Source organism: Furipterus horrens, unplaced genomic scaffold (genome assembly GCF_987537825.1).
Source record: "Furipterus horrens unplaced genomic scaffold, mFurHor1.1.pri manual_scaffold_4, whole genome shotgun sequence".
In the NCBI taxonomy this organism is placed as follows: Eukaryota; Metazoa; Chordata; class Mammalia; order Chiroptera; family Furipteridae; genus Furipterus; species Furipterus horrens.
The window spans coordinates 24,993,069-25,008,627 of record NW_028327174.1 but is presented as its reverse complement, the minus strand read 5'-3'; positions in this window follow the sequence as shown (position 1 = coordinate 25,008,627).

Below are 15,559 nucleotides of genomic sequence, written 5' to 3'. Positions count from 1 at the left end.
TTTAAGAGTAATAAGTAAATAAAAATAAATAAAAAATAAAAAAATAAAACAAATAAAAAGAAAAAATAAATAAAAGTAAATAAAAACAAGAATAAAAAAGTACCATTTGAAAAATAAATACATTTTAAAACATTGTTTTAAAGTAGATGGTTTAAATAACAGAATGTATACAGATAAAGATTGAATTAGTGTTTTCCCAGAATACATTGGAAAAAAGCAAAGAGAAAAAAGTATTTCTAAAAATTTTAGAAACAGTAGATTAGATTCAAAACTTTTAATAACTTTTTAAAAGGGGTTCAAAGTAAGAAAATATAAGAATAAATCATCAATAAAATAATAGAATGTTTTTCTAAAATGAAAAATATTTGTTTTAGAAAACTCATCACCTCGCTAAGTGATGAAATAAACTAATGTTAAAAATACTCCCAGAAAGACCTTAGAGAAATTTCTGAATTAAAACACACAAAAAGAATATTCTAAAATCCTCCACAATGTAAAGTACGATACCAAAAAACAGATATTGCCAACAAATAAATGAACACCATAGTGACCTTAGACTTCTCATCTGAAATTTTGGAAGCTAAAAGGTAATAGAGTGATGTTTAACTTATTTTTCTTTAAGGATAACTTCTTAAACTAAGATTTCTAACATTTGCCAAAGCAAATAAGGACATTTCAGACTTAAAGTTATTTTTGAAAGAATTTGTCCATTAAAACAAACACAAAAGGACAAAGAAAATAGTCATAAGAAAGCATTAAAAAATAAGAATTGAATCAATTATTACCAATAAAATGGCTATAAAAGATATCAGAAGTAATGTCCAAGACTACAAAGAGAAATTATTAACATGGAAATAAAATTCTAGCTGATTTTAATCAAACATGAGTAGGAAATGGAATGGTGGGGAAAGAGGGGAAAAAAACAGCCTTTAAGGGAGATTTGTGTTGAGTCTACAGGGGAACACAGTAGCTATTGGTTAGTTATCAATACTGACAGAAATGTAAGCATCTTAACCCAAACAAGTTGTCTCTGCATTAAAAATTCAAAGCTAAATTCCTGTGTCATGCCATAAGGAAATAAATTCCAGGTGGTTGCAAATAAATTATTAAATATCTCAGCAAAAATGGAATAATAACAATAGAAGAAACTTACAAGGGGAGGGGTTAAAGCAAGCAAGAAATCTATTACCCTAAATAGTAAAGTTTATTAAATGACATAATAGATAAGTAGTTAAAATGCATATGGAAATGCACAAAGGCATTACCACCCAGTTTTATATATATACTCAGATATATTTGTTATGTTACATCAGAGAAGGAAAACTCTGATTCCAAAAAACCTCCGCTGCCTTGCGGCATACCTCTTCAGGGGAAAGGCTAAGGGAGTAAACCCCGACAGAAAATCCGGAGCCGGAGTCCCTAAGGCGGTTTGACGTTGTAGTCAACACCGGCAACTCCTGCGGCGCACCTGAAGCCAAGCTGTATTGACTCCGTCTTTCCCTTGGACCTTCAGCTGCGAAGAGAGGGGGGGGTCTGCTGCATGGGCAACAGCAGATCCTCCATATCACCCTGCCCAGGCTCTGTAGCTTCAGCTTCACTGGAGAGGACACTCCAGCGTCATCGCAAGATGTCGATTCAACACGGGAGGAGACAGATACCGTGTTACTCCCGAGTCGGACTGCATAGCCATTCTCGGCGGTGCAGATAGACTCTTAAGAAGCTACACCATCGTCTCTCGAGACGGACGGCTGCCGACGACGATTTGTTATGTTAATACAAACAAAATATTTTTGAATTAATGGACTTATAAGACATTTTCAACAGGATCTCCTATGCTGAAGTTTTAAACCTTCAGTACTTTGACTCTCAGTAGCTATAAAAAAGGTTTTAGTTTAAAATCCTGTACTTATTTTTAATAGAAATCTCTTTAAAAATCAATTATTGGAGGGTAGTTCATGATAAAAAAATATCAGTCAACATATTTCTAATATTTCAGATAAAAAGGCAAAAAAAAAAAACCCACATTGTCACAGGGGAGTGGAATTAAGGAGCGTGATCAGTGCGTGTCGGGCACGTGATCGGGGCGTGATCAGCGCGAGTCGGGCACGTGATCGGGGCGTGATCAGCGCGAGTCGGGCACGTGATAGGGGCGTGATCAGCACTGGCCGGGCACGTGATGCACACGTGATTGGGGTGTGATCAGTACATGCTGGGCACGTGATCGGGGCGTGATCAGCGCGAGTCAGGCACGTGATCGGGGCGTGATCAGCGCGAGTCGGGCACGCGATCGGGCACGTGATCGGGGCGTGATCGGCGCGAGTCGGGCACGTGATCGGGGCGTGATCAGCACTGGCCGGGCACGTGATGCACACGTGATTGGGGCGTGATCAGTACATGCCGGGCACGTGATCGGGGCGTGATCAGCGCGAGTCGGGCACTTGATCGGGGCGTGATCAGCGTGAGTCAAGCACGTGATCGGGGCGTGATCAGCGTGTGTCGGGTACGTGATCGGCGCGTGATCAGCACGTGATATGGGAGTGATCAGCACGTGATAGGGGCGTGATCAGCACTGGCCGGGCACGTGATCGGCACGTGATTGGGGCCTGATCAGCGCGTGTCGAGCACGTGGTCGGAGTGTGATCGCTCTTGTTGAGCACGTGATTGGTGTGTGGTGGGCACGTGGGTGGCACCTGCATTAACTCCTTCAGCTCATTTAGCCTCTTAAGCTCATTAAGCCTTAAGAGGATAATCTACTTATCCTTGAGAGGATGATCTCATTAAAAAATATTTTAAAAATAATACTTAAATAAAAATAAATAAAAATTAAAACAAATAAAAAGAAAAAATATATAAAAGTAAATAAAAACAGAAATAAAAATGTAAAAGTAAAAAATGAAAAATAAAATAAAAATATTAAAATTTTAAAAAATAATTAAAAGTAAATAAAAGTAAAAATGAAAATGAAATAAAAATAAAATAAAATAAAAGTAAGAATAATGTACAAAAATAAAAATAGAAAATAAAAATAAAACATAATATTAAAAATAAATAAAAATATATAATGAGATGATCCTCTTAGTGGTAATGAGATGATCCTCTTTTTTATTTTTATTTTTATTTTATTATTTTATTATATTTATATTTTATTTTTATTTATTTTTTGTTTTATTTTTTATTTTTTTATTTTTGAACGTATTTTAGACGATCCTCTGAAGGCTATTGAGATGATCTTTTTTATTTTTACTTTTTATTTATTTTTAATTTTTAATTTTATTTTTTATTTTTCTTAAATTTTTTATTTTTATTATTTTTTAATTTTTTAATTTTTAGGAACTGTGTATCCTTGAGCAGGTCATCTGTTTCCTCTGTGCCTCAGTGCCCTCATTTGTTGAACTAAAGACAGTACCCACCACATGAGATGATAAGAAACAGCGGATGCCTGCACCATTGGCAAACTACAAGTGTTCATTTATTTAGACTGAGAAGTAAGCAGGAGTAGCTGAGAAATTCCCCTTGGACATCTGTGGTGGGAGGGCTGAAGGTACACTGGAAAATGACTGTTATTGAGAAGAGAGAGAGCAGGGAAACCCAAAATGGACAACAGGAGAAGTGGGTCCAGACTTGGTGCCTGCGGCTGTCTGTGGGGTGCACACACGTGTCCCATAGGTATGCAGCAGGACTGTTTCCTCCACGCTGTTGAAGCTCTGCATGACCAATCACATGTGCATGGAAGTGATACTGTCACTTCCGAGTGGAAGCTTGACAAGCCAGTGTGTGACCACCATTAGGCAGACTCCATCAGGGCCCCTCCGCCACGCCCCGCCATACCCTTGGATCTTGAGTGCCGACTTCCACCTGCAGTGTCTGCGTCTCTGTGCCTGAGCACGTTTTCCAGACCACAGAAAACAGCTCCGCCTGCACAGCAGGCAGGACGTGCTGGGGAATTACACACCGTCACTCCTGTCTGCCCTCATCGGTGACTGGGGAGGTGAGATATTAATACCCAAGGTCGCCCACCCCTCAAGTGGGCTCACCCTGGACCATGTGCTCCTCGCTGGTTCCTTGGGATTTCCCATGGGATTAAGTTCATTTCCCCCCCCCCCCCCCCCACAGTGGTTACTGGCGTGATTTGCATCCCTTATTAGCTGCCTTCCTTTTCCTGTGGCATTTTCCTACTCTGTACCAGTGTTCCTCGCTCCTCCCAGATAAACTATTTGCATCTGCACCATCATTTCTGGGTCTGTTTCTGGACAGCATTCCCCTTTCCGGCTGTCAGGACATTTCTCTGACCAACCCACTGACCACTGCCCAGAGAGTGGCTGTTCTGTCATCCTAGCCTTGCAGTGAGGACAGCCAGAAGCCCAGCCCCCAGGGGCCCCTCTGGGGACAGGCAGTAAAAAGACAGGGGCCTCCAGGTCACAGGGATCTGCTTGCAAGTCAATGCAGCAGCCACCGAAGGGAAGAGGCTCAGTGCACCATCCCGCCTGCGGCTCTGTGTCAGAGCCAGATGCTCCTGTGTCCTCAGTTTGGAAGAAGTTAAGACGAGCCTCTCACAAACGGAAGCTAATTTGTAACTCTATATACATAGAAATACACATCAGAACTCATCTGGACTCTTTGTGCTGTGTAATCCTAAACATATAAATCTGTATATTATAACATACACAAGGCAGGGCAAAAGTAGGTTTACAGCTGTGAGTTTGCGGAATATGATTTTTTCAAGTATTATTTATTAATTATTGCATTATTTCTATACGAACAACTGCAAACCTACTTTTGCCCCACCCTGTATATCTATATATATGCTATATACCTATATGTTTAAAAATATACCTCTATATAAAAACATATAACCTCTATGTTTAAAAATACTATTTTACCATTGCCTGGAGTGTGTGCTGAGTCCGAAAACCTGTGTCTAGGTCTCCTTTCCTTGGGTTGCTTAGGTCTCCTGCTGGTCTTATTTTCTGCATCTGGATTTTTTCCTGAATAATTGATCCAACCAATCTGGAATTATAAACAATTTTAAACACGTGGGTTTGATTTTTGTGTTGCTCTGGAATCAGGCGCACACACAGGCACAGAACTGACGCACACCGCGTGTCCCCCTGCCCACCGTCTCATTAGCCAACCACACTCCGTCTTCTGTTAGTCACCTGCATTGACTCGGTGACCCCCTCGTCTGAGTCTAAGCTAGGGCAAATGCTCGCCTCACTTTTCTCCCACCTTCCTGCTCAACAGAGTCTTGAACATATTATTGTAGTTACTCAGCAAAGTTCACGGGGGGGTGGGGTCCCAACACTGCCTTTCTGTTCAGCTTCATACCTTTCCTCTCCCTTCCCGCCAAGGTCTGGTGTGAAGCAGGGATTCAGTAAATATTCATTGAAGGGATTTAGAACATGAGGCGAGAATTAAGCAATATGTACAACATTTAGGGCAAACACTGACCACTTTGCACAAGTTTGCTCATTGCAGATCAGTATATCCATCTGATGAACCCTTGCATCCGTTCAGACCTGGGGACAGAGTCTTACTGAAGACCTGGAAGATGCAAGGCCCTGAACAACAGCTGGCTGAACAATGGACGGGTCCCTATGATGTTTTGTTAACAACACATTCTTCGCTGAAGCTGGTAGAAATCAAGCCCTGGATACACCACACACGGGTAAAACGTGCACCGCCTGAGGAGGACACAGACCCTGCTGCTGTAACTGACACCGAAAGGGAAAGCTGGACCTGCACTCCGCAAAAAGACTTGAAATTACTCTTTTGAAAAAGGACAGTGAGCCGCAACACATGTGCTTGCAAATCTAGAAAAAATTTTAGCTGCCAAATACTGAGTTTGGGTAGAGTCCTTTACAGTGTGGAAAAGAACAAGAATTGGAAAATAGGTGATGGTTAAATCTGAATGGGTCAATATATATGGAAAGTTTGTGTATGTTGCAAAAGGTCTAGAATTCTCAGACCTAGGAAAGGTCTGGAATTTTCTGTATTGGTATTGGCCAATACAAATCATTTTGTATTTCGAACAGCAATTTTGCTCTTTATCTTTAGTAGAGCTTGGTATTGTAGGTTTTTTTTTAATTTTTAATTTTAATTTTAATTTTAGCCATTCTAGCATTTGAAGTGGTATCTTATTGTTGTTTAAATTTGCAGTTCCTTGTTGAGATCTGATATCGAGCATCTTTTCATATTCTTAATTTCCTTCTGTTTATCTTCTACACTGAGATGTATTTTTAGATCTTTCACCCATTTTTTAATAGTGTTGGCTGGTTTTGTATGGTTGAATTTAAGGATAATTTGTGTATTTTGAATGTAGGTCCTTTATGAGATGTGTTTTGCAAATATTATTTTTTGATCTGTGGTTTATCTTCAGATATTTTAGTAGAACAAAAGGTTTTACTTTTAGTAAGGTCCAACTTACCAATTTTCTTCACAGATCATGCTTTTGGTGTTGTATCAGAAAACACATCACCTTGGTTACCTAGATTTTCTCTTATGTTCTCTTCCACAAATTTTATATATGTGTAGTTTGCATGTAATTTATGATTTATTTTGAATTAATTTTTGTGAATGGTTTGTGTTTAGGATTTTTTTCATTGAATGTCCAGTTGTTTCAGCACTACTTTTTGGAGAGTATCATTTTTTCATTAAATTGCCTTTGTTCCTTTGTCAAAAATCAGTTGACTATATTTGTGTGAACCTATTTCTGGGATCTCTATTCTGTTTTAATGTGTTTATTCTTTGTCAATACCATGCTGTCTTGATTATTGTAGTTTTATAGTAAGTCTTAAAATTAGGTAGCATAAGTCTTCCAACTTTTTTCTCCTTCAGTATTGTGCTAGTCTAGATCTTTTGACCTCTATAAAAATTTAGAATGTGTTTGTTAATTTTTACAAAATAGCTTCCTGAGCAATTGATTGGTATTGCCTTGAATCTATATATCAAGTTGGGAAGAATTAAAATCTTATCAATGGTGAGTCTTTCAATCCATGAACATGAAGTACCTCTCCATTTATATTTAGATGTTCTTTGATTTCTTTCATCAAGTTTAGTAGTATTCTGCATACCTAGCTATCTTTCCATGTAAAGTTTTGGCTTGTGGTCCTCCTTAGAAACATCAAAGGAAGTAAAATTATTCTGTCCACCCAAAGCTCATAGAGACACTAAAATTGTAATCTTCTTGTTATAGGCATTATTGAAACTAAAGTGTTATTTTCCAACATTAAATTCCTTCCCCCAAACCTATGAAGTCCAAAAAGCTAAGCCTCAGTAAGTTGGGCTAAAGCCAGTCACAGTAATCACTCATTAGTCACAGAGGATCTCATACCAGGGTCTGAGACACTTTCCCCATTAAAGTCATAGAGGTTCTCACTAAATCCACAGATATCTCTTACCAAGTCTCAAAGGTCTCACTCAGCTTCTTGGGTCCTATGTGCTTCTTGGTTTAGAGACCCGAGAACTTTCATATGACTCCCAAGCAGATTTTTCAAATTTCTACAGATAAAAATTATACAGTTTGCTTAGGAATGTGCTCTCATCATTTGAATACAGTGAAAATAACTGGATTATGTCATGTTGCTCTTATGCCTTACCTCTTAGACCAAACAGAGATTGCTAGTCAGCCTATAATAATTTCTGGTTTATGATAATGGGAAGGTAAAGAATCCCATGGAATTTTTTTTGTTTGCTTATTAGTTCTTAATATTTTACTCAGAGTATTAATTTGTACTCATTCTGTTCTAAAGATCTCACAGTAGATAGAAATAATATAATCTTTCATAAGGGAAGAAGCTGAGACTCAGAAAAATGGATCAGCAGTAAGGAGCTGGTTTCAATCCCAGGTACTACCCTATGCTTTCCATAGAACTATACATTCTGCCCTGCCTTTTTTACTGTAATGTCTTTGAATGGGGATATGACATTAAAGTGCCCAAAGAAGGAGTGAATAAATAAAAATGCCAGCAGAAATCAAGATCTGGTGCCACTGAGGGAGATGTGGTTCACTGGCTCTGACTCACTTGCAGGTGCCAGATGGCACAAAACACAATAGAAAAGTGGTATTTAGGCAGAGAGTGCCTGTTCTCCAGCTAGGAGGAAAGAAATTAATAAATTCAGTTCCAAATATCTGCCTTAAGTCAAGATTTTAGGTCCCTGTGGAATATAAAGAAAAAATGATATGCAAAGGGTCTTACTGAACCATGAAAAGTGGCATAACATAGGTATTAAAAGCCCATATTATAGAGCCAGATGGTCTGGGTTTGAAACCCAGCTCATATTTACAAGTTTTGTGCCTAGTTTTTATGATCACCAATTCTGATGTGTCAGGGTTTTTTTTCCACAGCACCAAGCAAATTTCTAACTATTTAACTCGGTTCTGACACTACCCATCCAGAGATGGCAGCAGATTCCACAGGTTAAGGGCTCATACCCACAAGGTTGCCCCTCACTTCAGATGGTGTTACTGGACTAATAAGGTCCATTTGCCTGCATGTATCAGAGCCCAATACGACATAAATAGGAGCTTGCAGCAAAGAAAGCCTGGAGACAGGTAAGCTAATGCTCAAAAACTTGGCTTCCTGACAGCTCCCAGGGAGTGGGTTACATGAAGGAAAAATCATTAATTATGGTGATTAAGAGAGTTAGGGTAATGGTCAGGGTCATGGTGTCTCCTGATTGGTCAGTGCTAGGGTTCAGGGTAGCTGACCAGTGCATCTGGTCTTGATGTCAGCCATAGTGTTGCTTTGTCTGGTTTCCCTGGTTTTCTGGGCCTGGAGCCGAAACACAACTGAGGCCTTGATGCTATCTTTAGTTTGATGGAAACTCTGTCTCTGGGTCATTAGACCTGAGGCTTTGTTCCTAAGATTGTTTGATGGGACTAGAACCTCATTGTCCTGTAGGCTTAATGATTAAGGAGTGGACATTCAAGGGAGGATGCAGGTGAGTCAGGCTGCTGAATGAGGCCAGTTTTCATCAAAAGGAAATAAAGGAGAAAATGTTATATTAAAATAATGAAGTTTCTGCGTGGTTACAATGGCAACTGGAAGTTCAGGTTGTTACCTGTGGTTCTGAAAGATTTGGCTACAAATCAGAGGTTCCCACAACTCCCTCCTTGGATTCCATTAATTTACTAGAGTGGCTCACAGAACTCAGGAAACCAGTTTACTCACTACATTCCTGGTTTATTACAAAGGATACCGAAGGATTCAACTCACCAGTCAGATGAAGAGATATATGGAGTGAGGTCCCAAAAGGAACTTCTATCCTCGTGAAGTCTAGGGGCCAGCATGGTAGCACATGGAAGTGCTTTGATTCCCCAACTTAGCAGCTAACTCCCTCCCTCTGTTTGTTTGTTTGTTTGTTTTTATATGGAGGCTTCATTATATAGGCATGATTTGTTAACACATTGTCCATTGATAATCAATTCAACCTCCAGCCCAGCTTCTGTCCCTCTCCCAGAGGGGTGGAACCAAAAATTCCAACCCTCTAATCATGTGGATGATTTCCCTGGCAACCAGCCCTGCCCTCCTCCTTGGATGCAGTCCTAAAGTCACATAACTAACATAACAAAAAACACCTTTATCACTCTCATCAGTTAGGAAATTCCAAGGGGTTTAAAGAGCTCTGTGCCAGAAGACCAAACATATGCTTCTTATCATAAATCACACTATCACAGTGGTCCTGGGCAGATTACTTAAACTCTTTGTACCTTGCCTTTTCTTTTCTAAAAAAATGAGACTATTAATATAAATAAATTAATTATATATTAACACATTAATTTGATCATTTAAATTAATTAACACATATAAAGCACTTAGAACACTACCTGGCACAAGCTATTTGTTGTTCTTGTTATTATTATTCTACTATGAGGGTTGAGGAGAAACATTGTACTAAACTGAAACAATTGATGAGATCAGAGAAAGTCAAAATTATTACCCTGGACTCTGAGAGTCTTATATAGATCAGTTTATGTAAATTAGCACATCAGTTATTTCAACACAGAATTTCCATCTCATTTCTATATGTACATTGTGCATTTCATTAGTATTAAAACTGTGTGATCTGTAAGGTTGGGGTGGGGAAGGGAATTCAGAGACAATTTAATACCACCCTAGAATATTATAGTGCAGGGACAGGTAAAATACAACACATAAAGGCTGTAAAACTAGTTGCTGAAATTGAAGGCAGATGTCAAAAATATGCTCTTTTGTGCCTGTAGGTCCTACTCTACAACAGAGGGAAGAACTATATTTAGACATCATAGCCTCCACTTTTACTTATATAGTGAGAGAAATAAATGTAGCAATTACAAACTAACACATTGTGTTATGAGATAAAAAATAAGAAGAGAGTGATTTTTTCAATTTTTAGGAGTGTATTTTGTCTAAGTTACACCTGCATTGTATAGTTGCACTTCCATGTGCCACCCTGGCATACAGATTATTTCAAACTGAAATCCATTAAAGCCCAACGAACTCAGGAAGACTTTATTTTCTCTTTTTCTTAAAGCTATTCCAATAGAAAAATCTGCTTTGGGAAAGGAGACTTGACTTACCTACCTTAGGAATTTACACCCTAGCATTTCATTAGTCAGGTAGACTCCAAGCATGTTAGGCTAGATACCCTGTGTCCCATTGTTTCTGAGTTGCCTAGCTAGAATTTGTCTGCCATGTGTTTGTTCTTCCTGGGCTACCTGTGAATCACCCAGGCTCACTTCTGAAATCTAATACCCTGTCTCCCCTTTTGTTCTTTGTCCAAAAATGTCTTATATAACCAATGTTGCTTCACTGTCTTTGAAATTTTTCATGCTCTGTGAATTCTTTGTGCACATGTGTTAAAATTTTGATTTTTCTTCTGTTAATCTACTTATATGTTGTTTGAATTATTCAACCAGTCAGAAGAACTAAAGAGGTAAGGAGACAATTTCCCCAGTCCTGACAACTCTGGAAATCAGGCTTTTTCATGCGATCACAAGAAAAACATTTCACGGACCCACGCATGGAAGATTGTGGTATGGCAAAATTTATTCGAGTGGAAATCTGTCCCTGGATTTCCAATGTCCCATCTCTGTCCATCCTGTCATGGAAAAAATCCAACTGTGTCTTTAGCAAGGCAAAAACAAAAGCCAGTGTCCAGAGTTTCTGTTTCATATTATAGCTTAGTCCTTTGGAGCCCATGCAGCCTGCTGTGGGCCCACATGCTGCTACCCTGTGTTCCTGAATGAGAGAGAACACATAAATGAAAGGGCAAGTGTGGGTCACCAAGCAAAAAAGAGCTTCTTTGTCCCCCTGGGGTTATATATCCTGAATCTGGCAAAGACCAGAAGCTTTCTCAAAATACCCAATCAACCCCCCAAGCTTTCAAAGGCTTATAATAGGTCCACCCCCTAGTTAGATCGACAGGCCTCTATGGTCAAGCGCCTCACCCCGAATCCCCCAACAATCTGGTACCAAAAGGTGACAGTGCTCCTTGGGAGACTTCTCTGTGGCACCTAGGATTAAGTCTCCTCAGTGGCAGTCCCCTGGAGTATGTGATTAAGTCTGTAAATGTTCTACCTTCCCATCTAAGCAAGCAGGCTTATGGTTCCATTTATTAAGCTCCATGTCTAATTCCCTTTGTTTCCTTCTTTATTAATAATTAGCAAACTATCTACAGTAACATTGGGATCTACAGAACAGAGGCTGCCCCAGTGACCCAGCCAATATTCTAAATTTAAACCTGAGTCAACCTGTATTTACAGGAAACACCTGTCAAGGAATCCTAACATACACCAATCACAACCTTCCAACTCAGCTTTAGCGAGCTTACCTTACCCTACAAAATAGGACCTCCTAGCCAATCATGCCCCATTTCTGAGTTGCTCAGAAGAGAATGCTCTATAATACTTGTTCTTGCCTCAGATCTCTTGGGAAGAGTGCCCCACTGCTTGTGAGGCACCAAACTCCTCCAACACATAGATCATTTTCCCTTCAATAAGGACATCAAACACGTTACTGAACTGTTTTAGTTTTGTCATTCAACAACTCCTTTAAGGAAAAAGCAGGCAAAAATCAGAATCTTAGCCATATGGATTTTTGAGTGGGGAAGAAATTATAGCAATCATTTAGTCCGATCACCTTTAAACAACTTTTTTGGTAACTTTTAATTTTGATGTAATTCCAAACGTAAAGTTGCAAGAATAGTAGGAGGAACTCCTGTGCTCCTCTGTTGCCTTTACCCAGGTTCACTAATTGTTAACATTTTGCCCCATTTGCTTTCTTATTTTTGTTATCTCTCTCACACACACATTTTCTGAAGCTTTTGAGAGTAAGTTGCAACTTGATGCTCCTTTATTCCATATATTTCAAAGTATAAATATTTAGGAACAAGGACAATCCCTTGCATTACCACAGTACGATAATCAAAACCAGGAAATCTAACATAGAAACACCTAATTATCTAATCCAGCGATCTCCAATCTTTTTGGCACCAGGGACTGGTTCTGTGGAAGACAACTTTTTCACTGACAGGGATGGCAGGATGAAGGCAGAGGGACAGGAGGTGGAGCTCAGGCAGTAAGGTGAGTGAAGCTTTGCTCTCCTGCACTTACCTCCTGCTGCGTGGACTGGTTCCTAACAGGCCTCAAACTAGTACCCATCTGAGGCCCTGAGGTTGGGGACCCCTGATCTAATCCACAGCCAAATGTAAATTTTAGTTAATTGTCTCAATAATGCCCTTTATAGGTAACCTTTTTTTCTGGTTCTGGGTCCAGAATCATTACATTGAGTTGCCAGCCCTCCATAGTTTTCTTCAATCTGGATCAGTTCCTTAGCCTTCCTTTGTCTTTGATAACCTTGTTGGCTCTGAAGAACACAGACCAATTATTTTGTAAAATGTTTCTCCATTTGAATAAGTTGGATGTTTCCTCATGATTAGATTCAGGTTATGCATTTTGGGGAAAAATACAACAAAAGTGTTGTGTCTTTCTCAGTGAACAGATTAGCTGGTAATGATGTTCGTTTGTATCTTTATTTGGTGATGTTAGCTTGGATCGCTTACTTAAGATGATGTTTGCCATGTTTGCTTCAAAATTTATTTCTTCCTTTGCAACTAATAAGTAATTTGCAGGGAAAACTTTGAAACTATGTAAATACTCTGTTGATTAAAATTTCACCTACTAATTTTTAGCATTCATTTATGATTCTTGTTAAAACAGAATGTTATTATGATAGTTGCAAAATTGTAATTTCTAAGTCTATCATTTCTTCCACATTCATTAGTTGGCTTTATAAGGTAAAAATTACTTTTATTTATTTATTTATTGTCATTAGGGACTTTAAGATTCATACTGCATTTGATAGACTATAATTCATTGCTATGATTATTTATATTGGTGCTCAAATTATCTTGGATTTAGCCAATGAAGGAACCTCAAGCTGGCTTCTATGTCATTTTGATGTATCTTCTTTTTTTAAAATTAGTATATCCTTATTATATGGCCTAATGAGGTATTTTAGAATCATCTTGTGCTTTTATTCCCTTAGGCTGGGAATCAGGTATTTTCCCCAGCATATCTACTTTCTTTTAGTGAAGAATGGTATTAGAAAACAGTATCTGAAATGTAGTTGGGCTCATTACTAATTGTGGTATTATTTCTGTTAGGCCTTCTCAGTAGACAGAGCTAAGAAACACACATGTGCGCACACACACACACACACACACACAATTTCTCTAAAAAATTATGAGTTTATATGGGCACCTACAATTCCAATGGAAGACCACACTCTAGTCTTCCCCTTTCTAAAATTACAACTCCCTCCTTCAGTGGTAAGAAATCTGGCTCCTATTATGCTCAATATATTTACTCAATCTTAGAATACCAGAAAATAGTTTGAGAATTGCTACTCTATATCACTTGGGGGGAAATAACACTAATTGAAGTTTAATATTTGTTTACAATTTGTTTTTGTGTTTAGATTGAGGGCATAGAGCCAAAGTATTATCTTGCAAGGTGAGTTCTGTTAGTTTTGTTATGTTATTTAGATATATAATAATGTTATTTAACATATAATTAAATTTGTTTTAAATTTCTATTTTATTTGATTTCCTTATCCTTGTTTTTATTTGCTTAAAGTATATAAAACATTAACATAATACAATTTGTAAGAATTATACAAAAAAGTTATATTCTGCCAATCTCCAATGCCTTCAAGCCCATTCCCACCCATCCTTGTGGGCAACTAATCTTAATAATTTTTGGTGTAGCTGTCCTGCTTCTAACTGCAATAATATGCAAATATATGGATATGTTCTTTTCCTTTTCCTTGTACAAAAATAGTGGCATATATGCATTTCCTCTTTAATAATATATCCTGGAGATTATTCTCTATCAGTTGACAGAGATTGTTCTCATTCTCTTTACAGCTGCTCAGTACTTCATTGTGTGGGTATATAATAATTTATTTAAACAATGTGTTATAAATGACCATTTAGGTTGCTTCTAGTATTGGTGAATACAAACACTGCTGTAATGATTAACTTTGTTCACAATTATTTTCTTGTTGGAAGTGCATCTTCAGGGTAAATTCCTGGGAGAGAAAATGTTGGATCAAAAAACAAGCACAATTGCAGTTTTATTAGATATTACTGAACAATCTGGCCTCCATAGGCGTTATACCAACCGGCAAACCTACCATCAATGGATGTTTCTATTTTGCCACAGCCCCACCAACAGAATATGTTGACAAGTTTTTAAAACTTTTTGCGAATCTGATAAATGAGGCACAATTTTAATTTATATTTTTCTTCTGAGTGAATTCAAATATCTTTTCATATGTTTAAGGGCTATATAGCCTGTTTATAGTAACTCAGAAGAATAACATCTTCTTTTTACTCCACACAGGAAGACCATCAGCACTCATTCATAAAGTTTTGGTTTTTATATGCTACTTAAATTTTTTTTCAATTATAGTTTATATTAAATATTATATTGTGTTAGTTTTAGGTGGAGAGCATGGTCAGACAATCATATACTTTACAGAGTGTTCCTCCCAATATTTCCAGTACCCACCTGGCACCATGCATAGTTATTACAGTATTATTGACTGTATTCCCTGTGCTGTACTTTACATCCACGTGACTATTTTGTAACTACCATCTGAATTTGTACTTCTTAATCCCTTTACCTTTACATGCTACTTTTATTCCTATTTACCAACTGACTTCTATTCTACTCAAGGGATTGAGTTAAACATTTGTTGAGGTTCTTTTTTGGAAACAAAAACATGATACTTTGACAAAAATCCTGAAATCATTCTGTTTAAAAAACCAGCGTATTAAAATTGGAGTTTTGCCACACTTGCCTACTTAATGCACGATGTTTTTGCTGTTTTTTATTGGATTGCCTAATGCATTAAGTAATGTCAGTATCAGAATCATTTGGATGTCTTAAGCAAAATAAAAGTCTCAGACTCTGCTTCTAGAGATTCTGATTTCCTGGATCATAGATTGGACTTTACAATCTGTATTTTTAATAAGGTAATGATTTTGCCAGGAGCCATGTTCGGGAGTTTGGGAA